The sequence below is a fragment of the Pyrgilauda ruficollis genome, unplaced genomic scaffold, assembly GCF_017590135.1.
Source record: "Pyrgilauda ruficollis isolate IOZ18807 unplaced genomic scaffold, ASM1759013v1 scaffold174, whole genome shotgun sequence".
Lineage (NCBI taxonomy): Eukaryota > Metazoa > Chordata > Aves > Passeriformes > Passeridae > Pyrgilauda > Pyrgilauda ruficollis.
Window position 1 is genome coordinate 181,542 of NW_024516320.1, and position 23,801 is coordinate 205,342.

The window sequence follows — 23,801 nt, forward strand, 5'->3', positions numbered from 1 at the left end:
TCTGCATGACTGGGGACATCAGGTTTGCCTCCCACACCTTGCAGCATTACACTCTCCCCCTCTGCTGCATTTTGGAGGCATTCATTTAAGCGTCCTGCAATGTATGTATTTTGAGTGTATGAATTTCTCAACTCTTGAACAACAGAGTAAGGGAGAAAGAGCTTTTAGCCTACACTGCTTTGAACTGCAAAATGTTTAGAGAAGTCTCCTAGAGATATGCTAATAAAGTATCTCAAACCCAGACTGTTTTTTTTCTATTAATCTTGAACAAGTGAACAGTCAACTAAACGACTCACAAATGATTTCTCAGTTTACATAAACTTTTCTCTGCTTAGGCAATTTGTTGTGCTCATTTACATTGTACACTATCATCTAGTGTACAACATCTAAGCCCTGTATTTACCTTCTAGCTATGTAATGTTTTGCTCTTCTGGTTTTTAATTGGGGATTATGTTTGTTATCTACAGTGAGTTACTTTTGTTTCATATTAGCAGAAATAAAATCAGCATGTACAAGTGTGACTATGTATCAAAAGAGAATTATTTAATCCATAACCACAAAAATCTTCCACTTGTAGCATCAGTTCTATAACTTCTTACAAGAGATTCCAACAATTTCTAGACCATTAAATAATACTGAAAATGAGTTAAACTGTTTTTACATGTATTAGTCATAACATTATTTGAATACCTCTCACATCTTGTAAAGAATCTGAATAATATGATTATGTATATAAGGACAACTGATTTCTTCTTAGTACCACCACAGCCTGTTGCAATTCAAGACTAATAGCTCCGTTGCTAAATTATAGTCATGTAATTGATTTATACATTAAAAAATTATTATGCAAGGGAAGTATCAAATTTGACTACGTTTATATCTAGCCTTTTGCCACTCAATTACACTCAGGTTGCTTAACTTCAGCAAAGTGAGATGAAACAGTGAAGTTCTAAAGCACTTGAAGAAAAAACTTTGACAATAATAGTAAATCAGTTAATTTCTTGAGCTAAAATAAATCAGGTCTTATCAGTAACTGTGAGGGCTCTCCTAAAAACATGCTGAGAAAAGTAGTCACCAAGATACTAATAAAGACATAATTTCGCCTTTCCAAAATCAGCATTTGAAATAAACCAAGTATTCTGCAGCATGTGAAATAGGTTAATAAACCTCTAGTATACAATAATCACACTTGTGTGCACAAGTAACTGACAATTGTTAAGAGACTCCAGATACTTCATTGTGAGATAAATGGAATTTTATTTTTAGGGAGTGATTCCTCTTTATAATAAATGTATAAAAGTGCAATATCTTAAGTATTTACTGCATGCAAGTATCTTTTTGTTGTTGTTGTTGTTAGCATCATATAAAGTAATCTTATGCAATAGTCTCTGCAAGAATACATTTGAACTTATTGTCGAATTAATGCATCTCTTCAGTTGAGTGCCAGCCTGATCATTGCATTAACCACCTCATACAGGACTGCAGGAAAAAAGGCAAATTTTCAGCAACATCTTAGCAAATAGCTTTCTACTGACAATGCAAAATGATAGACTAAAATGGCAAAATTTGGCCCATGTTTGCCTACTACATACTACATCTTTCAAGTGATTGTATTCCAACTATAGTGTTAACAGTTTTCTGAAATGCATGTCCAAAAGGCAAATTGTATCTGGCCCTGATTACAAGAACCTTCTGAAGCTGGTCTTATTCACAATTTGGAGCCAGTATGATCAACTCTGCAATGACTACCAGAATTGAATCTGGTATGTCAAAAAACCTTCTCTTTGTGGTAAACAGGATAAAGGAAAGATACCAAAAAATAATCAAAACAAAATGGCAGTAGGAAGAAGATTAAGCACAAAGTGCGTTCCTCTTCAGCTGTACTACACATCATCAGTTGTTGAATTTTACCAGACCAATTTACATTTAATTCACAAGGATCTGAAAGTATTCCAGAGTGCACATACTTAAAGCAATACTGTATTTTCTTTAGATGGCAATTAATGAGTGTGGAAGCAATTAATAGGAAACAATTAATGAGTGTGATATTAAATAAGTGTGAATGGAGAAAGAAGTGCCTTGGACAAGACACAGTGAACCTTGAATGTCATGCCCAGCAACACAGCATTTTAAATAAGATAGAAAACATTTTCTTTTTAGAGCTTACTGGAAAATAACAAGTTTTGTTTGAGGTTTTTTTTGCTTTGTTTTAGGGGTTTTTTGGTGGTATGAATAAAAGTACCATTTTTGCATTTTTCCATCCTTAACACTAAGTTTGATTTTTTGCCATCAGTTATCAGTCTGACTACAGTTGCATTTAGTCCATGTACAGAGAAACCTGTGATTCTTAAAAGGGATCAAGAGCTCTCCTTGTTCAGTAATTTCCTTTTTTTTTTTTTTTTTTTTTTTTCCCAAGAATAAGTACGCAATCAAGGCCTTTAAAAATGAAAAGTGCAGCACTTCCAAGCCAGAATAGCTAATATTGCATAAAATGAAGGGTTCAGAAACTACAGCACTAGGATGAGGTTTTCAGGGAGGAAAATGTTGCTCCTTTTTTCCTCATTTCTAAGCCTTTTGGCCACACAATTCTATCCCTTCCACTTGGTCAGCTTAGCACTTCTTTGAACCATTGGTCAGCCAAATTGGCTGAAACCCCTGAAAATTAGACTAATAAAGCAGCCAACCAAGAACTGCAAAAATAAGTTTTTTTTTTTTTTTTTTTTCTTTCCACTCAGTTCATTGACAAAGCAGCAGGGCTGACATAAGGGAGAGAGAAAGCTCGAAGTGGATGAAAACCAGGATCAAAGGAGGTCTTGGAAAGTAGGTCCTTTTAAAAGTAATGAGCTGTGAGACAGGGTCTGGTGCCTTCGTATCAGATACTGATACCAGGTGTGCTCTTGAGGATCTGGCAATTGTGTATTTTGTGGCAGTTTTTAAATATTCTGGAACTCCTAGATGTTTGGGACAGAGTTCTACAAAATGCTTGGTAATTGGGTGAGATGATCATAGCGTCTGATGTAAGATTTTAATCACAAGTATGCACAACTAATCACACAGATACAGTTTCTACATCTATTTCACGTATCTAAAGGTCACAATGACACTGTAGTTGACATTATCTTCACTGAGACACAAACATAAAATAAATCCTTCCCTACTGACTGATCCTTCTCCCATACATTCTGCAACTGGAAAGAAAAATGAGGAACCATTCACTCTTGTCTTTGCTTAGGCAAACGGTTTGCATTCCAGGATTCTTACCTTAACTGTTTTGTTCACTTAATGGAGAACCAACTAATTTTTGCAACTTGCCTGAAATACTATTTCTTCAGTAATGATCTAAGATGCACTGATTTTTGACCAGGTATGAGTCAAACTCCTGAAAGTAGCACATAGCCTCTTTCTGTTACTTCTATCATGACACAGGTGTACAAAAAGATCTAAGAAACACACTACTCTTGCAGTAGTACTGCAATCATCCAGAACTCCTTAAGAAATTTTCCTGTCTGCAAAGTCTGAGTTTTCTTTTCCTGAGACATAGGTTTTATTTATTTTCTCCCATGCTTCTGAGTTTCCATTGTACACAAGCCAAAAAAACTCCAAACCTTTTATAATACTGTCGAATTACCTTCACCGCTGTAACAAACCCTAAATGTTTTGAACATCTGGCTGTAACAAAGATACTCTGGAAGTTGTAATATTTAGACAATGATGATGGAGCATGTATAATTAAAAATTAATTTTGGAGTAATATATCTCTCCTGTATTTACCATAATAAGAAGCATTCTGAGAGAACAGTAAGTCCAAATATTCCAGAAAAACTAAATTTCAAGGAATGAAGATACTATAGTATGAAGATATGGCAAAAAAAATAGTGTATTTTTAACCAACAACATTTTTGAGGGGCAGAAACTGTACAATACTAATTTTTCAAAAAAACCAATTTCGTCCCTCAAGCAACACACAATACATGCATTTAAGTGACACTTTAAGAACAGCAATTTTTAAATACCCTTAGGTTTAAAAATACATCTGACACTCCTTCCTTAAAAGAAAAAAAATATTAAGAACTGGTCAAATAAGGATTTCCTGCAGCATGGCAAACAAGGAAATCAACTTAAATTGTATTGTGAGAGCAAAAAACCTTCAAATTATTTACATTAAACTTGATGTATTTTTTGACACTGTTTTCAAAATCTCTATTCCTTTCTTACCTGCAGTATGACTACTGTGAAAAAGCTCAAGATAAACCTACAGTAAAACTTTTTCATCATCTAAGTTGTGACCCCAATGTATTGACTAGATAGAAAAAATTTCTTGTTTGACTGATAGAACTCAAAATGCTACAGATAACCAAAAGGCAAGAGGAAATACCAGTAGCTCCACTTCTCAAACTAAAGCCATTGTTTTGCAAGACTTCTACGAAACAAACAAGCTGGAAAGGCTTTAGTTGCTTGATGTCTATTAAATTCTAGAATTTATGTTTTATGTCAAAAGACGGACCATATTTGTAAAAGTGTCAATTTCTAAAATACCGTGGTTAATTAAATACCGGGACATTTAAATTTTCTAAATTACTTATGTCAGTCTCTCCAAAACATAGCTACTTTACTAATCTCTTAACTAGAGGTAGGTCATGTGTAAGCCTTGTTAATATGCTGTGAACACTTCATTAGTTCACTAATGTAATAGTCTGCAGGATAACTATGCACAGAGCTCCAAGAATAGCAGCACATGTAATAAATTAAATGTCTAAATTTTATTTTTTTCATGTGGGTTAACATGTATTTGTTTTCTCCTAATATTTCATTCTTTTGTGAAGAATGTTTAACTAGGAAAGGGTCATGAGGTTAAGTCATCTGAAAGTCTTCTGCACCTTACAACTCAAGGCTGGGAGTCTAGCAATATCTATATGCAGCCCTTTTCCCCCATATAGTTTTTGCAAATCATGCAGTCAATTCTGACTGTTATCCAGCATTAAAAGTCTCTTCTCCATTTTCAAACTTTAAAAAGTGATTCACAATCATGTGGCAGTATGATTAAAAAGTACAGTTCATACACCTTAACAATCAAAAGAGACTGAATTATAAAAAGTAAACTGCCCTTATAGCTGCATCATCCTACATCTGTAAGGACAGCGACAGTTTGTGAAAAAGGCAAGTTCCAGGATTCCGTAAAATACGTATTACAGCTTTCTTGTGCTAGTGAACATTTAGAATACACAGGTTCCCAAGACATTTTCCTTCCCTCCTCCCCCATTTATAACATTCAAAGAAAACACATCATTTTGGCAAAATTAAAAGGGTTTCTGTCTTGATGTTTTTGCCTTCAGCTTCATGTTAGAGGCACAAACTTCTGAACTTAAGCACTATAAGGCATAGTAGAAACCACCAATTAAAACAACAGCAACACCACCACCACCACAATGGAATATACTACAAGTGGGAACAGCTGTGTTATTTAAAAAGAAAATGTTTTGTAAACTGTCATACTGCAATGCTGTGTTAGGTGATTCATGTAAAGCTTGCCTTGGCATGCCGAATATTTTTTTTTTCCCAGAACATGCTCAAACGATCTAAACATTGCCACAGGTTCAACTTACCTAAAAAATACCAGAAAATAGCCCAGTGGCATACACTCTTGAAAACTTTTGCAATCACAATATAACTATAAAGCATGAGTAAACTTTTGTTTTGTTTTTATACAAAACTTGGAACCACATTTCCTTCTCCCCCACCCAATATCCCATAAGGAAAAAAAAACCAAAACCAAATTTAAAAACTCCAAACTTCTGTTAGACACCACTGTTGCGGCTTTTTGTTTGGTTGTGTTTGTCTTTTTTTTAAATACTTTTTCTTTTTTTTTTCCTTCCCCCCCCCTTTTTTTTTTCTTTTTTTTTTTTTTTTTCTTCCTTTTTTGGCTACAGTTCCATTTATAGCACTGAATCCAGCGTGGGCAATGTATTCCCAGGTTAAAAAAAGGGATATTATCAACAGTGGAACTGTGAAAACAGAAGCTCTGTTGCATTCATAGCATGATCAGGACCAATTTTTTTAAGCTGTATGTAAGAAAGAGTCACTGCTCTGATCCCCTATTCAGAATGTCAGTGTCACTTTTTATAATCTATATCTACCTGCTTTAGCTTCATTAAATAAAATACTTTAACTCCTTAAAATCGTTAACAATAGTGACTTTTTGGTTGTTGTTTTTATATCTAAGGTTTCCAAAGTTTCTGAAAGACTGATCTGGTGTTTTGCATTTTATCATGGTATTTTTAGGGCAACAGCATATATGCATTAGTACTTAGGGTACAATGGTTCGAAATACCTCTGAATTTACTTTTCCAATAAAACTATCAGAGAAGTAAAACCTAATGCGATTCAGTCAAATAAAAAACTGATTTTCCATTTAAAGTTTATGTTCCAATATGAGATATAATAACATAAGTTCTTGTAATAGGATTGTATTCTACAGCTGTATAAAGCCCTGCCAAGATTTGAGCATTGTTTTGAATGTGAATCATCTCTGTCTTGGTATCCCAATTTACTTCTACTCAGGAATGTGCAAATGATTTTATACAGCACGATGCTAGTACCGCTCTGTACTATAGTATTTTGCTTTGTAAATAAAAACAACAACAAATCCCTAGTCAGAAATAAACTGACAAAATTTACATTCTTCTCTCTTAAAAAAGTAAATAAAATAACATTATTTAAAATGTGAATTAGCTATAAGACATACAATACAATTACATAGATACATATCAATACAGCACATTCAATTTGCCAAAAATTAATGATTACAAAGCCAATATGGATGCTGCCATATATATATATATATATATATGTATGTACAATGATTATAGCATTCATAATTGCACTATACCTACAACCAGTTTTAAATTACAAGGTGTTTTAAGAGGGAGCAAAAAAACCCAACTGTTCTTATTATCGTTCTTTTGAATTTGGGAGGGTTAAGGATGAAAAATATCTCATTAGCATTTATTGTTAACTTTGGTAATCAACTAATAAGCCATTCTTTTTTCCACCTCCCACCTGCTGCTATGTGGCAGCCTTTTTGTGTTAAGTGCACTCTAGTGCCAGTTGGCATCATAGATAATCAATCCAATTACATGTCTGAACTCTATGTAGAGTTTTCATGCACCTGGTCAAAAAACCTTTCAACCTAAGCTGCAGAATAAAGGCTCATCAATGTGTGCTGCACTTTTGTTGTTAAAAATTGCACATTTAAATTTCAAGAATTATTTTCTCACTGCTGCATTTACATTTATATATCTCTTCAAAAGAACACTGAGAGAGGCTATTTTGCATGAAAGCCTATCAAATGCCTGTGAATCAATTAACAATCAACCTTACCAAAAAAGGTTCCTGAATGTGATCTCTCATCAATAACTTCTTGTAATACAACTGAAGGTGCCTTGACATTATTACAGAAAACAATCTTATGTCATAACTTACAAAATGAGAGATCTAAATTGTCTTTAAATTACTAGACTATATGTGGGTGTGTATGGTACACCTTAGAGAATATTCACTTGCATGTTGGTTTTGGCATTAGAAAATGGTACACTTTCTAAAAAAGGGAACACATGAGCTGAAACTGTGTGTGTTAATCATTTGGCAGTTGATTCAATCAGGTCAGTTCCCAACCCATCCATTTGGCATTTCAATCAGTATTTCATGTTTCAAGCGCATTGGTTTTATAAAAAGCCAGATTTGGCAAAATGGATTTTGTAAAATAAAAATAATTTTCCTACTGTGGAAAACGAACACTTAAAAAAGCTCTAACTTAAGAAAAAAACACCCCACAAAACTGAGAAAAACATTTTTTCAGGCTGCAGCCACTGGAGAAAATGTAGTGTCTCTGACTTTTCTATTTGGCATTTGTGAATAAAAGAAGAGAGAAAAAAATGGCACACGGCAATTAAAAAGAGGTTCTAACATATTCCATGTACATCCCAAATTGTGTCTTAATTATTACTTCATTACTGTCTTCTGTGCACCTTTCTTAACTGTAAAACTATGGTTACATTTAGTAACCTTAGACAACTGTAATTCTGTTTTGCAATCCTAGTATTCTAGTCTCAGAAGTGAAGACAGAATAAAGACACCCATGTAAAGAATTTAAAAATCACAGTATCAATACTTTTTGATCCTTCAAAGTACATACTGTAAAATTAGAATGACTGATGACTTAAACTGTGATGATAGTGTTTTCCTGACCAAATCATTCAACAGAAAATATTTCACCCAGGAATGCAAATGGGGGGGGAAAAAAAGGCCATTGTACCTTTTAAAAGACAAGGCGGGGGAGAAAAGGAGGAGAAGAGAAAGGGTTAGGTAAAGAGGAAACCAGCTTGATTTTGCTTCAATAGCAAAAAACTGCTATCTTTTGTAAATGTACGACTGAGAATTTGAAACACATTGAGTCACACGGTTTTGCCTAAAAAATGAGGAAATGTGCTGTGAATGTATTTCAGCATCTTTTGTTTTTCCTCCATATACTTTAAATAAAATCATAATATTAACTATAAACTCTGTGGACATTCACAGAGTCCAGGCCGGCAATAAATTAGTATTATGCAAATTGTTTTCACAGATTATAATACAGTCCCTCTTGTATATCTTCAATCACGGAAAGTTGGTTTTGGAGGACGCCCCAAGCACAGTTAGACCAGGTTGTACTCCTTCAGGTTTAACTGTAGGATTGTGTCCTTGACAGCAGCAAAGACGAAGCGGATGTTCTCTGTGTCTGTAGCACATGTGAAGTGAGAGTAGATAATTTTGTCACTGTCTGGATTCAGGTCTACGAACATCTTCAGGATGAACTCTCGTGCTGCCTGTGCATCCCGCTGTGGACCTGCAAGAGAAATTCAGTTTTCTTAAAGTCAACTTTGTATTTCCACTTCTTTAAAAGAAAATAAGGAAGGCTTGATTCCGTGATCCCCACCTAAAAGAAGATAGGGAACCTTTTACTAATCAATAGTATCATATACTGGCTGCATTTCTTGTGGTAGGAACTATTAAAAATAAAGATGGAAAGAAATTTCAGATGTTCACCAAGTCAGAACTCTTTCACTGCTGACTATCTTCTTTCTTCACCAAGGTAAATCACTTGTTTCAAAACAGGTGATTTATAAATGTATAGAATTAAAATTTAAAAAAAAATTAGCTATATAATTAAATCTTTAAAAAGTTAGTAGAAATGGTGAATGTTCAGTTTAAACCTACTGTATTTAAACTATACTTCAGTTATTTTAGCAGTGCAAGTTTACTAGTTCTATATGGATTTTAGTAGGAAGCATAGAGAATTCGTATCTTGAACTGGGTCTGACACTGTCCTCAACAGAAGTTAATTTACTTTAAGTGATAATAAAATACACAGCTGGTCTCCAGCTGAAACTGTTGCCTGTAAAAGGCTCATGTTCCAACCAATTGAAGTATCTAGTATTTTAGTTGGTATCTAAATTATCTATGCTAATGATCCTATCAGATCTAAATTAAAGTTGTAACTCTCAGAAGGACAGAGTCAATCTAACCAAACTACATTTTCAGCTTAAAAGATTGCAGAAGGTAAAGTAATTACTTCCAGCCTAGAACAGTGAGGATTCATTCATGTTCACAGTGCAAAGAGCAGTGCAGAAGCAAGAACATAAGCCACATAAGCTGGTGAATCCTGTTCCATTATTCTAGTGCTGCCACCAAAAGTCATTCTTCCCTTGCTCTCGTGTTTCTGAAATGTGGGTTTCTACAGAAACACGTTTTCTGTGCTGTTGCCTCCTCCTATTCTCTTCATTAGTCCTGTTGTTACACAGCAATACAAATACCAGCATCCAGCTGTTATTTGTAGCTCTGTCCTTCAGTAATCATAAAATCAATAGTTTGGTGCCCAGCACATGTCCACGCATTTCACCAACTGGATAACAGACCCTATTTTTAATACTTCAAGCTTAAAATTTGTAGCACTTCCAATTCGTGTAACTAAAATTTAGGAAGGGAATGTATGGAAGAGAAAGCATATACTTTTTTGGTGTGCTGCAAATGCATGTGGAGGAGGAGTAAGCTTTGGCAGTAAATGGGTGTATGCATATGAACAGATGTACAAATATGCACATACATATATAGGTGACACATTTTCTGAGATTTAGGGATGTAAACAGATAATAAGCTCTCTGAGGCATGACAGAGGACTGTCCAACACTTCTACAGCTTCTAAAACACAACTGGCTCTAGCCTTTAGCTTGGTCACCAGACTCTATTATAGATAAAGAGCAGCAATATTAAGTCTCACAATAGCACATATATATGTGAGTATTTATGAAGAAATTTCTTGGGCTTCCAAAGACAATGATTTCATCAAAATAAATCACTTAGTTTTTTAGACAGTTTCCTAAAATTCTGTTAAACAGTTTCACAGTAGCTACACACAGCATTTTCTCAAGATCTATGGCCTATTCAGAGATATACTCAAATCTGCACACCTGTACTCTTATGTTATTTAAACTTTTATCTGACTTCAAGCACAGAGAAGTATGTTTATGACCTCAGGAACTTTAAAAAAACTGAACAAGTTAATGTCAAATTTAGATGGCCAAATGGTTCTGGTCTAAGAAAACTAGAAAAGAACTATCACATGAGTTAGTACCTTTCTTGCCCACTGCTCTCCTTAATCAGCAGTTTTCAATGACTGGCTCTATATGATACCATGAAGATCTATGTAACAAGTGCTACATCAATATTTTTCTCTTCTTTTCCTCCCAAATACAGCCTCTTTTTGTGCTTGCCCTCTCTCCCAGCCTGTGAGTCAGTTGTCTAGTACTAGCATATAAAGTGTGCTGACAGAGGAGCACAGCTCATCCTCCCTTTCGAAGCTCTTACTAAAGCACGGTGCAACAGAATTCCTTAATTTAATCTGTTCAATTTGCCACCCTGGCCAGCAGTTCTCATCCCTAGGCTACTTTCTCCCTTTTCAAGATGAGAGAAGCAATCCAGCTGAAAAATACCTATTTCTGATACCTTCCTCAGATCTCCCACTTCCCACATCCCCAGTGTACTGGGATAGAAGAGGGGACCACATGGTGACCTCTGCAAGCCACAGACTCCACACTACCACGGAAAGTAATCACATCAAACTCTAACTTTGTCTCTGGAGTTAGGTCTTGCAAGATCTACAGAATTAGGAAACAAAAGATTCTTGAAGGCTTGCAGGTCTTCACTCGCACATCCTTCATAGTCCATAATGTTTTTTTTCCCCTCACCAATGATAAAGGAGAAGAGAAACAAAGCTTCTATGAACTGTTTGAATTTTTTTTTTTCCTGGACAAGCATTTTACACAGGCTTTGTCAACATTTGAGAAGAGGTAACAGAGCAGACTGTAGGGTCTACTCACCTTTGGGATGTCATCTAGGGAACTTGTTACACAAAGTAAATTCAAAAGAACAAGCATATTTCTATTCAGCTGCCAGTTCTCATCTGTACCTTACTATGAAACTAAATTTACACTGACTCATAAATAATATGACCTGATCCTGCAGGCTTTTCACTGTTCTCTTCCTCTCTAACAGAAAACAAGAACATTTTTCCCATTACTACTTTCCATATTTGAACATGAGAGTTTTAATCTTTTTCTCAGCTTCCCAATCAGCTATTCCTTCCTGGTGGGACAAAATTGATTCTCTCTTTAAAAAAAATAGAAACATTTAGACCTCTTATTATACAACTTTTTTCTGTTACCAAGGCCACCTCCACTCAGTTACCTCAAAATAGGTAGCTTTTCCCCTCATGAGAACTTCCTGAAAGTACAGCTTTAATAGAAGCTGTACTTATACATCCCACAATTTTTTTCTTATGGACAAACACCTTAACTTCACATAATCAATGTAAAATTAAACCAGAATTTTAAAAGGTACAATAAAAGGGTGGAAGGGGTGGTTGCTTGTTTCTCTGAATGCTACAGAGAGCTTATGACGCTTCCCCTTAGGTATTCAATCTTATATAAAAGCAAACCTCAAAACACCAAAAATATAGAAGACTATATGTACAATTATTTTTAACTCTTGTATTTCAATTTAAACCCTCATCCTAACTTTTGAAAAATGACAAAAAGTGGTTCACTACTAGTATGACAATACTCACCTAAAAGTCAACAATTTCCCAATAGCCGCTCTGCCATCCTACCTACAAGTCATTACAGTACAAACCAAAATCTTAGCAGTCTAAAAATTCCACAAAAGTTCAATCACATTTTACAATTTTTTAGTAATTTTTTAAAGGAATACACCAAAGGATCTATCTGTCTAGCATTTGGTCAAGGCTAGCACAATTTGCCAGTAGTACAGTGTAAACACAGCATGTCATTATACTTACCATCATACTCTGGAAAATAATCAACTAGATGGGAGTACATGATTTTCTCCTCTAGTAGATCTTTTTTATTTAAGAACAGAATAACTGAAGAGTTCTGGAACCAGGGATATGTGATAATTGTCCTAAAGAGTGCTTTGCTTTCTTCCATTCGATTCTGGAATAAAAAAGAGCAGAATTTTGGTGGTCATGAGATTATTTTTTTTTAAAATAAATTCATACACTTTCACTCAATTTGGCAAAAGGATCCATTTCTTGTTTTGCACTTTTCAACAATACATAAGATCCAATTAATTAATTTAAAAGTAATAAGCAAATAGTAAATTAAATATTCAGGCATCTTCCTTTTGCAAATTCAGCTAGTTAAGCGTAAGTATTCTTTAAAACACTAGTCATGAACATGAAAGTTGTAACAGGAACATTTGCTAAATCTGAATATGCACAGTTACAATCAGCCAACACACTGGTGGTTATTCAAATGCAAGTCACTCATGGTAGAGACATATACAACAACACAAGACAACCAATTCAAGGTTTAAGAACATTATTCATTTTACTTGCCTTTCCCAAATTTTGAATACAGAGTTCAACAATTCTTAGAGATCAGCTTAACATAACTGCAAGTAAATTCAAAACCTGAGAGTATTTTGTCAACATCAAAGGTTTATGACATTGACTTTTAAAAAAATTGTAAATGGTTAACTTTGTTTCTAGCATTGTTGCTGGATGAAGAAATATTTGTTTTTACTGATTTTTGGTAACAATGCCATTGGATTAGCCTTTAATCCCGTAGCTGCTCCTGAAACCACTTTGCATTATAGCTGAAATACCAGCAAAGCCTACAGTTATTTCTATTTGTAAAACATTTGTCATTGTAGAATAATGTTACAATTAGATTAGTTCTGAACTGTAAGGCTGACTTGATGTGGTTAATACAGAGCCAGAAAAAATATGGTTTGTAACACAGGAACAAACTTACTCCTTTTACTATTATTATTAAAGCTGCAGTCCCCTGAAAAGGCTGTTTCACCACCAAATAGGGCTCCAGAGAATGACAAGAACATGAATCCTGCAGATTCTGCTGTTGCTGAGCCATACAATAATCTGCCAGATAACTCAGAAAGTTTTGCTGTAAGTGTATATTTACTTCCATTAATTTGCATTTTAGAGAGGCCAACATAAACATGAATGGGAACTTGAAAAACCCAAAACAAACATAAAACAAAAAAGGAAAACAAGAAACAAATAGTAAACTAACTCAATTTTGTAGTAAAAGCTGATTATTTGGTCTGTTAAACTTTATTGCATGTTGTTGTAGTGCATGAAAATAAATAGCTGAATTTATATATTGAGAAACTAATGCAGAGTAATAAAATATTTGCTTTCATGCAGTCAGATCTCATGACTCATATTGATTTCAACAGTGCCAGGATTTCACTCTGAAAGGAAAGAAACTCTAATGTCAACACAGCTGAGCATAAAACATAACTCCTTAGACAAACTGTTAATAAGATGGTATTGTCTTCTCAACATTCTATCTAGACTTCTTTTCTTAATAAGACCTTAAGAAAAGGCAATGGGAACTACCCAGTATAATTATATCTGTTATATGGTCCATTCAAAAAGTTTAGTTCCATGGCACACCTGCAACTCCAGAAATACTTGTTGGCAAGTATTAGTGTCTTCTTCATTAGACTAAACAAGCTCAGGTCTCTCACACTGCCTTCACAGGACAATGGCTCTGGGCCCTTCATGCTTTTCCCAACAGATTAGGTGACCATGAAATTGTATTCATAAACCCTTTGCAAATTATTTCAAAGGGAAATCGAAGCAAATTGTGTTAAGGACAGTAAACTGACATTTTGATATGCTGTCGTTTATATCTGTAGTCTTCAGATGTTTTGTAGAAATTGAAAAATGGCCTAGAGATTTTCAAGTAAATTTTATCTGCCTGTATAAAGAAATACAGTTTGCCATAACAGATTAAAATGCTATAATGGTTTCATTAGTTTACTATGATTGACTCATTAAGAAAAAATTTGAAGTGATTAATTTTTGACTTACCAATCTCTGCTTAACTTTCTGCTGTCTTTCATCTCTCTGTTCAGCCAATTACTAAGGGCAACTCAACTTTTATGGTTTTATGGTTCACCCGTTATACAGCAGATAAAACCAATTTTTATGCCAGGGTAAATTCCTCCAACACTGCCTATTAACCTCTAAAATTTGTCTTAAACTAGTTTTTTGTTTCTAATGATAGCTCACTCGTTAGCATGCTTACTCTTTTCCTTTACTGAATGTATGTGCCATAATAGTTTTTACCAGTTTAATTAATCACAAGATCATACGGTTGAACTAGTGTTCTGAAAAAAGCCTTTCTTTAACAGGATACACAGTTTCTTGTGTAAAAGATAGTTTCATGTTACCCTATTTTCACTGGAAGTAGGGAAAGGATTACAAGGAGTATGGAAAGAGACCAGCATTGGGGATCTGACCTTCTGTCAGACGCATTATGAAGGAAGCTTTGCCAAACCAAGCAAAACAGTGTGGCTCAACAAACAAACAAACAAACAAACCAAAAAACACAAAACAACTCCCCCCCCAAAAAAACCAACCAACCAACCAACCAACCAACCAACCAACCACCCCCTAAAAAACAAAACCACAAAGAACAAAAAAAATCAAAACCCAGCAACAATGGGGAGCAGGCAGTATTTACTAGTTTTCCTACGTACTTAATCTCTCTCCTGTTATGAGCAGCTCTATCTCACCACATTGTTTCCAGAAAAATCTTATTTCTGCTTCAACAAAAAAATGCTGCAGGTTGAAACCTGAATAAGCAATGCACAGAAATGTGCAGCTGGATGTGGCTCAAGGCTTTCTCAGTAGCTGAGAGCCGGCATGTGAATGTCGGCAGTGAAGCCAACCTTCAACAGCAGCCCCTGTTCAACAGCAGCAACAGCTCATCATAGCCTCCCTGGCTTGGCACATGGAAAATGAGCAGCAGGATTACTGTTTTCACCATCCCTAAAGATCTGCTGGCCTGGGTAACTTCCCTGCTCAGCTTTTGTCTGCAGTTAATCCCAAATTACACAAAAACATATTGATATCATCAGCTGTTCCTCTATTTTTCTTGTTAGGTATACAGATGCCAGTGTAAAATTCTCCATCTACCATACAACCTGACAAAGTTGCCAGTTCAATGTAAAAATATCACTATGAAACAGAGTAAGCAGACATACTCCAATAGTGAATTTGTTAACTAAAAACAGGTTACATAATCTTGGACAAAGTTATCCTAATATTTAAATAAATATCAAGAAAAACCACTGTACTTACTAATGAATTACATGACTGTCTAATTTTATGACTAGAAACATGTTTCTATGAAACAAAAATAAAATGGAATTTCTTTCTATCATGTACCTCTTCATGAAAGATTTTATGCTGGAAAGTTTTTGTACAACCATTAAACATTAGCACAAATACAAGCAGAAGTATAAACCATGTTTTCCCACATTTTTATCCAAATGCAAACCTACTCTTCCTTAAATATTAATGGATTAAAAAGGAGTATACTTCCTTCCTATTTTATTTTTATATGTACACTTTCAATTTTCCTATTAAAATGATGGATTTTTAGTTTGAATGTAAATACTGAAATTCTCTGTGCTATCTGTTGCTCTGGAAAAATGCAATTACTACTACAATTAGAGAAATAACAAAACTGAGATAATTTATAAGCACTCAACTGTCAGATCCTGAAGAATACCTGCAAAAGTGTTAAAACAGCATTTAAAAGCTGTATCAGCTAGTACCCAGTGAAGGGAAAGCAGCATTTCCCAGCTAACAAGCAGTGCTTTGACAGGAAACACTTAGTAAAATATTAATCTGAAACAACAGAGAAGCACTAGTGGAGTTTCACCCATTATTGTCTTTATGACTATCTAGAGTGGCATCTAGTGGGCATACTGTAACTCACACACTAAGAGAAAAATGTAATAATTACTTTCCTCTTTAAAAAAATGTTAGCAATTCAAGCAGTGTCTGTTAAAACAATCAGGATTTCAGATATTCTGAGGAACTACATTTTGTTGGAATGCAGTGAAAGAGAAGGTGGCAAGGAGGTAATCAAATGCATTTTTCAGTAAGCAACTTGTGTATGTAACTTGTGTATGCTGACAAAAATGCTTATTTAAATCAGAGGGCATTCTGAGATGATAGAAAATGAGACACTGATGCAAGAGAGCTTCAGAAAAAGCAGAAGTTAATATTTAGGAGGCTAGTGTCATTCTCATGGACTCTTATTTTGGTTGACAAAACCTTGCATTGTGAATGTTTTTTATGTACAACTCTACATTAACTCGGAATATCTCTATTATCCAACTAAGACCTCCAGCAATTATTTTCAGAGAAGCAATGTCAAGCTGTACAGAAAGACCTACAGTATATTTCTTGGCAAAAATTTAATGAAGCTGCTATGCAAAACCTAGGAAACAGTAGAGGAAATGAGGAAGTGGGATGCAAGTGCAGAGTTCTCCACTATATAAAAAAGTAAATACAGTATCAAAATTGGAAGTGCTTCGCATTTTTGCCAACAGTATGAAGTATAATCTTGTAGCTCTACTGATGTAACTAGTCATCTAAGTAAAAACTGCAAGGGTTGTACAAATATTTGGATGAGTAACACAAATGCAGTCAGAGGCCATTTCAAACAGAGCTTAGGAATAATTCCTTTATTTTGTTCACTGTCTTCGATCTTTCTGTAAACTAGCCTGAAAAAAACAGCTTCTGGTAGAGGACTGGGAAGATGCCTCTGTAGATAAGAATTGTATTTTTAAATCACCTGGAAGAAGAACTCTCAACTCTCCAACAAACTGAATTTGCAACACTGCACTTGAAAGTACGTGGCAGTTTTATGTACCCAGCAGAGACATAGATGAAGCAAGTGGCAGCTGAAATCCATTAAATGTTCAACAACCATCAAAACTCAAAAATACTGTCCAAAGCAAAAATGGTCTATAAATAAAGTAGTCATAAAACATGCTTCAAGTATTGCTGTCAAGTATTTTTTAAATGTAAAAATGGCTCTTAAATTAATTTTCATGATATAACATTAATGCCAAAATTGGCTATTTTTATAATACCTACACATATTTAAAAATAAGTTTAAAAATAAGAGAAAAATAAGTGAAAATATTTTAAAATAAAATTGTCTCTGAAAAAAACTCTTTTCTGGACAGTGCTGACACTAGTTATTCAGAGGAAAAAAAAAAAAAAAGAAGAGGAAAAAAAAGAGAAAAAAAAAGCAGTCACATCTTTGCCAGTAGGAACATTTACAAGCAACATTTCTGGCAGCCTCTGTATGCCAGTTTATTATCATCCAACCCCCCCTACTTCCATTACAAACCACCCACTTCAACAAAAGAGAGAGGCTCTGACTCTTCCTAATGAAAATCTTTCCCAGCACTGACAGTTTACATTCAAAAGATCCTTTATCCACAAGCCAAAAAAAAAATATGCATTTGTGTGGACAGGTACGAACAGATATAATACATCCAGCAATGAGGTTTGACAGGTAGTTAACAAGCTATTTTCTCAAGTTTCCAAATAAATAATCAATTCCGGAGATTTGATTTCCCATGGGAAAATAATAATTAAATAAGTAAGTATGAAGGCTATTTGAGGATTTAGTTCTAACTGGGAGTTTGCATTATCCTCCTGCCATATGCTCAATTGTTCTGGATTGTTGGCTGTTGATGAAAAAACCAGCCAAATGAAGCATTACATTTATTTATGATGTAGGAAGACTGAAGTCCTCTGATCTCAGAATTGTTTTCTTTCAGCCTTCAAGCTAAGCCATGTATGACTAACCTCTGAATAAGTAACACAGTGCTGGAAGAGAAGTAGAAGCATGCTCAGATGTGAACAGCATGAGAGTTCTGATGAAAAAATAAAATATGTTGTTCAGGTAATTGCCTCTTTGAAGAGTAAACATACTCTGAACTGTGCAGCCTCACGCCATTTCTTATTTTTGCACACCTCAGAACAAAGTGTGACTGGAACACTGTACCAGTTTGTCACCTGTTAATGTATTACACAAATTAACACTACACAAGTTCTGTCTCGGCTCATCTGTTTTGCAGATGTACTTTTATTTGGATTTAAAATTTAAGCTGTAAGCCCTAGGTTTCATGTAATTATATTAATAAAAATTTAATAATTTTTAATAAATTAGATTTTAACTGCAGTATTTTTAACAAACCTAGCAACATTGATCCTTTCTCTGTTGCACAATCTACAAACAACGGATTTTTCCATCAATCAAAAGAACCTTTTTTTCCATCAATCAAAAGTGCCTTTATTCAGTTACTTGGAGCACAAAAACATTGCAGAAAACCACTATACAAAGTTTGTTCAGTTTCAATTTGTAGTTGTGGCTGAGATACTGAAGCCCTAATTTTCTTAATATCCTGTTCTGCCTTCATCTGATAAAATTGCAAGACAGTGCTTCAGTTTAAATTAAGTATTGTGAAGGTAACTACATTAATGCAGATATCCACTATCAAATAAAGTAGGGTTCTTCAGGGGTATTAAAGAAGCTATGGAAAAACCTTATGACATGACTACAAAGATGCTCACCAAGAAAACAAAGAAAAAACCGCTCCTTTCACAAGTCATACAATTTTTTTTTTAGAATCAAGGAAGGAATTACATTGGAGTGGATCTGTACATGGAAGTCATCAGGTACAATTCCTTGCTCCCTGCAGGAAAAACTTGCTCATCATATCATTTTTACTCATGGTTGCATTCAGACAAGGTTTGAACATCTCTCTTCAGGATGGAGATCCTACCTCTCTAAACAAACAATTCTGTTTTCAGCCCTCATGATATAGACAAATCAGAAACAGTTTTACTGATGGCCACTGTATTTACAGACTGTTAAGTCACTTTAATGATCCCCTGTTGGTAATGTTTTGGACAAGACATTTTTAAGAGCAACTTTCTTCCTGGAGTATTTAGCTCCACGCTGCTTCCATGAGAGACTCAGTTGATGGTCCTTTTTTTCGTGTTCCAGAGACATAGATGTTCTAGCTTGTCTGAGACTCCCTGAATTCCTGAAAGATATGTGCAATGGCTATTGGAAATGTTGCTAAAGCCACCTCCAGACCTACTGGTTCTGTTCACATCTCAAATTACAAAATTATGCCTTCTTACTGCTAGTGCCACATAAACATCTGGTACTGGTAAATGAACCTGCTATTCTACATTTCAGAAACCTGGAAGGCTTGATAGAGGATCACAGCTGCACTTTTTCAGTAGCAGCCACTGCTTTGAAGTCTGTAAGCTCAGGATAAAAAGCTGTAAGACAATGGGATGCTGAGGACAGAATGAGAGAGCATAAAGTTACAGCAGCAGAATTCCCAAGCAGTGCAAGCAGCAGTCTTCACACACCTGGCTGCTACACCCATTGTATGTCATACTGCAGCATGATGGAGACGGTTTAGACAAGTTTCTGAGGAACTCCTTCAGTTCTGAATGAAGATAATTGTATCTCATGCAAAAATCCATGTTAGAATATTTCAAAAGGGACTGATCAAGACTGGAACAAAAAAGAGTGATTCTGGTTATCACACCAGATAAGATGATGCAGGTCCTTAAAGCAGATAAACCACATTGTAAGGAAGTGAATGCCAGTGGACACAAGAAGGATAAATTATCTTTATGGCATCATTTCTTTTTAATGTCCATTGAGCAATACAGCATTTGCCAAGCTCTCAGAAGAGACAGATCCTAGAAAACACCTTAAGATGTGTGAAAGGAGAACAGACAGGAAGTAATGGCAATATTAGACACAGCTTGAAGGCACAGAATCATAGAATGGTTTAGGTTGGAAAAGACTTCTAGGATAATGTGTCTAGGATTTCTTAAGCAAAAAATTAATTTTCTTGTTATTTTAAAATCTCAGAATTCTTAAGCCATTCCTGCCTGCTACATACATTGCAAGCCTTTTCCACAAGAACTGTAATCTGTAAATACATGGATTATAAGCAGATGGTACTTTTAATAAAGCTTCAATGAAAATTGAGTGGCAGTTTGATGATAGAAGGGAAGTGAAGGTGCTACTGTTTTAAGATAAATTCCATGACATTATGATGTTAAAATTACCAATTTTGACTTCAGCTAAATCAAATGTAATTTCTTAGGACACACTACGAACTTTAAAAAGGGCTTTAAAACAAAAGGTATTTTTTAAAAGGTACAGTAATCTACCAAAACAACAATCTCCTCTTATCAAGGAGAGTTACAATTTCCCTCCAATTCTGTAAGAATTTCACATTTTTCAATTTAATCAAAATGTATTATCTCTGATTAAAATAATCTAAACTGGCATTTTCCCCCAATATATTTTGGGCAATGTTCAGAATACTCATAATGACTTACATATAAAAATCATCTTTTATCAATGCATACTTCATGCTGTCCAATGCCTCTGTTGCTTTGCAGCTTCTGAAGGAAAGGCAGCATTTCTCAGGAAAGACAGCATTTACTTTTTGATAGTTTAGAAAGTTTCTAATTTTTACTTAGCCTATTAATTAATTAATTTAGCTGAACTGAGGAAATTATATTCTGTCTTTTCAGGTTTTGATCTGAGAACCCTAGAAAATAAAAATGTTTACATAACCACCACAGAGTGACACAAACCATATGAAATCTTATATACCTTAAGACTTTTAGTGCGCTAATAAATATTTACAAGCTTCAATAAACACTGTTCTCTATTTTGCTGTTTCTAAGTACTTAATTAAATGTGCAAAGATAATGATACTCACGTTTTTTTAGAACTTCATTTTACACATATACTGTTATGTCTCTAGTTCTTCCATAACTGCAAGTGGCTATGGTTTTCTTACAAAGCTGGAACTCATTTTTCTAATCATTGCACTGAGACACTGAGATTTGATATGTTGAAAGAAGCTATCTCTAACAAATATTCAAATTCAGCATATCATGGAAATCTAAAAAAACCCTCACTTTATGTAAACAGTTAAGTTGATTTTAAACACAAGAAGATGTTCTAAACTGTGCCATTTAATAAAATGGTTAATTTCTCCAAATTTGCTGGCATAATTCAGAGCTAGAGTGTGACCCACAAGACAGAATATATAATAAATCCATTTAATGGAGAGATGATTCCTTCATTTTTTTAATCTCACCTTTAATCCTATTACAGTTTTCTGAAAAACTGGAAAGGTCAAACATCTAATAATTTAATTTACAGCATGTTGTCCTTTTCACATCACATCAGACTGATGGAATATTTACTTAATTTACAGTACTATTAATGTAATTAGTATATTCTGTACTCTGGTTCAAATTTTGTCCTCATTTTCAGCAATGAATCTAGACAGACTTTCTATTTTATTAAGGGCAGAATTTGGAACAGTTAGCTATCTCTCCTTTGTGTTTGTTAGAAGTATTTCATGACTGTACATCAACTGAAATTTTTGCAGGATGTGTTAAAGTATACCATCCTAACTGACTCTTCCTGTTTTGTATTTATGCACCAAAATCAAGTAATCTACAATCTAGAAACACACTTAAAAGAAATGCCATTGGGTCTGAATATCACCTGTTCGAGAAATCATAGCTAAAATACAGTTGGATAGCCAGGCATGCTTATCTTCAGGACTGAAGCTCCCAATTCTTCAGGTGTTTGTCATGGGAGTGCAACTTCATGGATGTGTCATTTAGAAGTCATCCTGCAAATGTCTGTGAATAACAGGCAGTCTGAACTCTTGTCTTATTTTCTATGTGTGTCCCCTTATACAAGAGTTACATTCCCCAGAACTTTTAATTCTGAACTGCTTCAAGGACATGAAAATAGAACCAGTTCCCAGCACCATTTCACATATATCTAGTGAAAGACACTAACAAAGACTCCCAAGTCCTAAGTGTAACCTCATCTGATTTATAATCCAAATGTATTTCTCTTGAATAAGGTAAATAAGGACACATATAGATTTACAATTGACCATCCATCAGGCACTACATTTTGAAATAAAGAGTCTTTATTTCCTAATGAGGAAGGTCATATAACCAGCACCACCCCCTTCGCCCCCTCAAATAGAAAATAGTACTTTTTAAAGATTTCTATTTACTCATTAAAATTATATTAATAAAAAACTGTATTAACTAAAAAGGATGACATAAATTATTAAACACTACACTTTTCTTTGTAAAAATGAACTACAGGAAATGAGACTTCAGGCAATATGTAGTAGACTAATTAGAAAAAGAAAGTAGGCCACCTTACAAAAATCATGGTTTAATCAGGCCATGAAATCAATGAAAAGGAAATAGCAGAACTGTAAATTGTCAAGTCAGATATTTTAATTTCAATATGGGCCACATAGAGTAAAGAATGATTAGATTCTATCCTAGTATCACACTGATGGCATATATATTAAGAAAGTAGAACATTCACACACACTCCCTCCACTTTGGTGCTAAAATTTCAATTTCAACTGCTCCACAATTTAAAGCTGAGTGCGAAAAGTACCTCTTGGCTGGTTACCAAAGTCTTCAAGTTACACCACTGTCTTCCCTCCTGAGGTTGTCACACCTCAGTGAAGAACAAAAATAGCTTTGCGGGTTGAATTTCCTAATTCAAAGTGTCAACAAACACATTTAAAGCCATATTTCTGCCACACCCACATTCAAACAAACTATGCTTTACTTTGTGTGGAACAAATAAACACATTCTTCCATTAATTCTGGGACTGCAATCTTTAGAGATACAGGGGAGAGAAAAAGAAGGGAAGAAGGCAGTGTTCTGGCACACCAAGAAAATCTAGACAGACAGGTGACAAGTTTGCTGAAAGCCAAAACTTAAGCTGCCCAGACTGGTGCTCAGCCCTAAGACTGTCTAGATCCTTCCTAGAGTTAGAGTAACACTGGCCCAAGTGTGCTGGAAAGCCTACTAGGCTATGTATGTGTAACTTGAAAACAAAAGTTTGAATTAAAGTAATGAATATATTTGAAACTAAAATCAAAAACGTTCAGAAGTTTTCCTCTGTTGTTAAAAAATATAAATAGTTCAGTAGTGTGGTGTAAAAACCACCTGCAAGAAAGTTTTGACTCATGAAGCTTATTTTGGATAGTTAGAATAGTATTTGAAAATTATCATAACTAATTTTTCTTTATGCAACTTCCAACAAATTCGGCTTTGATTTGTATAAATAAAATGCTTAGTATTTATGTGTTGACTTTGTAGCTACAAAAGAATAATCCAAACAGAAAAAGACAGAACCAGATACTTCTAGTTTGACTTGAAAGAAACCAAGTCCGACAGATTCCTCTTTTTTAACTACATGTGTCTAGCTTCCAAAATTATAGGAGATGAAGTGGGTGC

The 23,801-nt window shown here is 34.7% G+C and overlaps 1 pseudogene across 1 annotated transcript in view; it reads right to left on the minus strand.

The window, feature by feature from the left end:
• Positions 1–522: 522 nt before the first annotated feature.
• LOC121351828 overlaps positions 523–23,801 on the minus strand; it is a 117,958-nt pseudogene continuing 94,679 nt past the window's right edge. The window contains exons 5-6 of the transcript XR_005954844.1: positions 12,389–12,542; positions 523–8,881 (exon numbers count right to left, since the gene is read on the minus strand). The product of XR_005954844.1 is annotated as a guanine nucleotide-binding protein G(q) subunit alpha-like (transcript). The remainder of the gene's footprint in view (positions 8,882–12,388; positions 12,543–23,801) is intronic.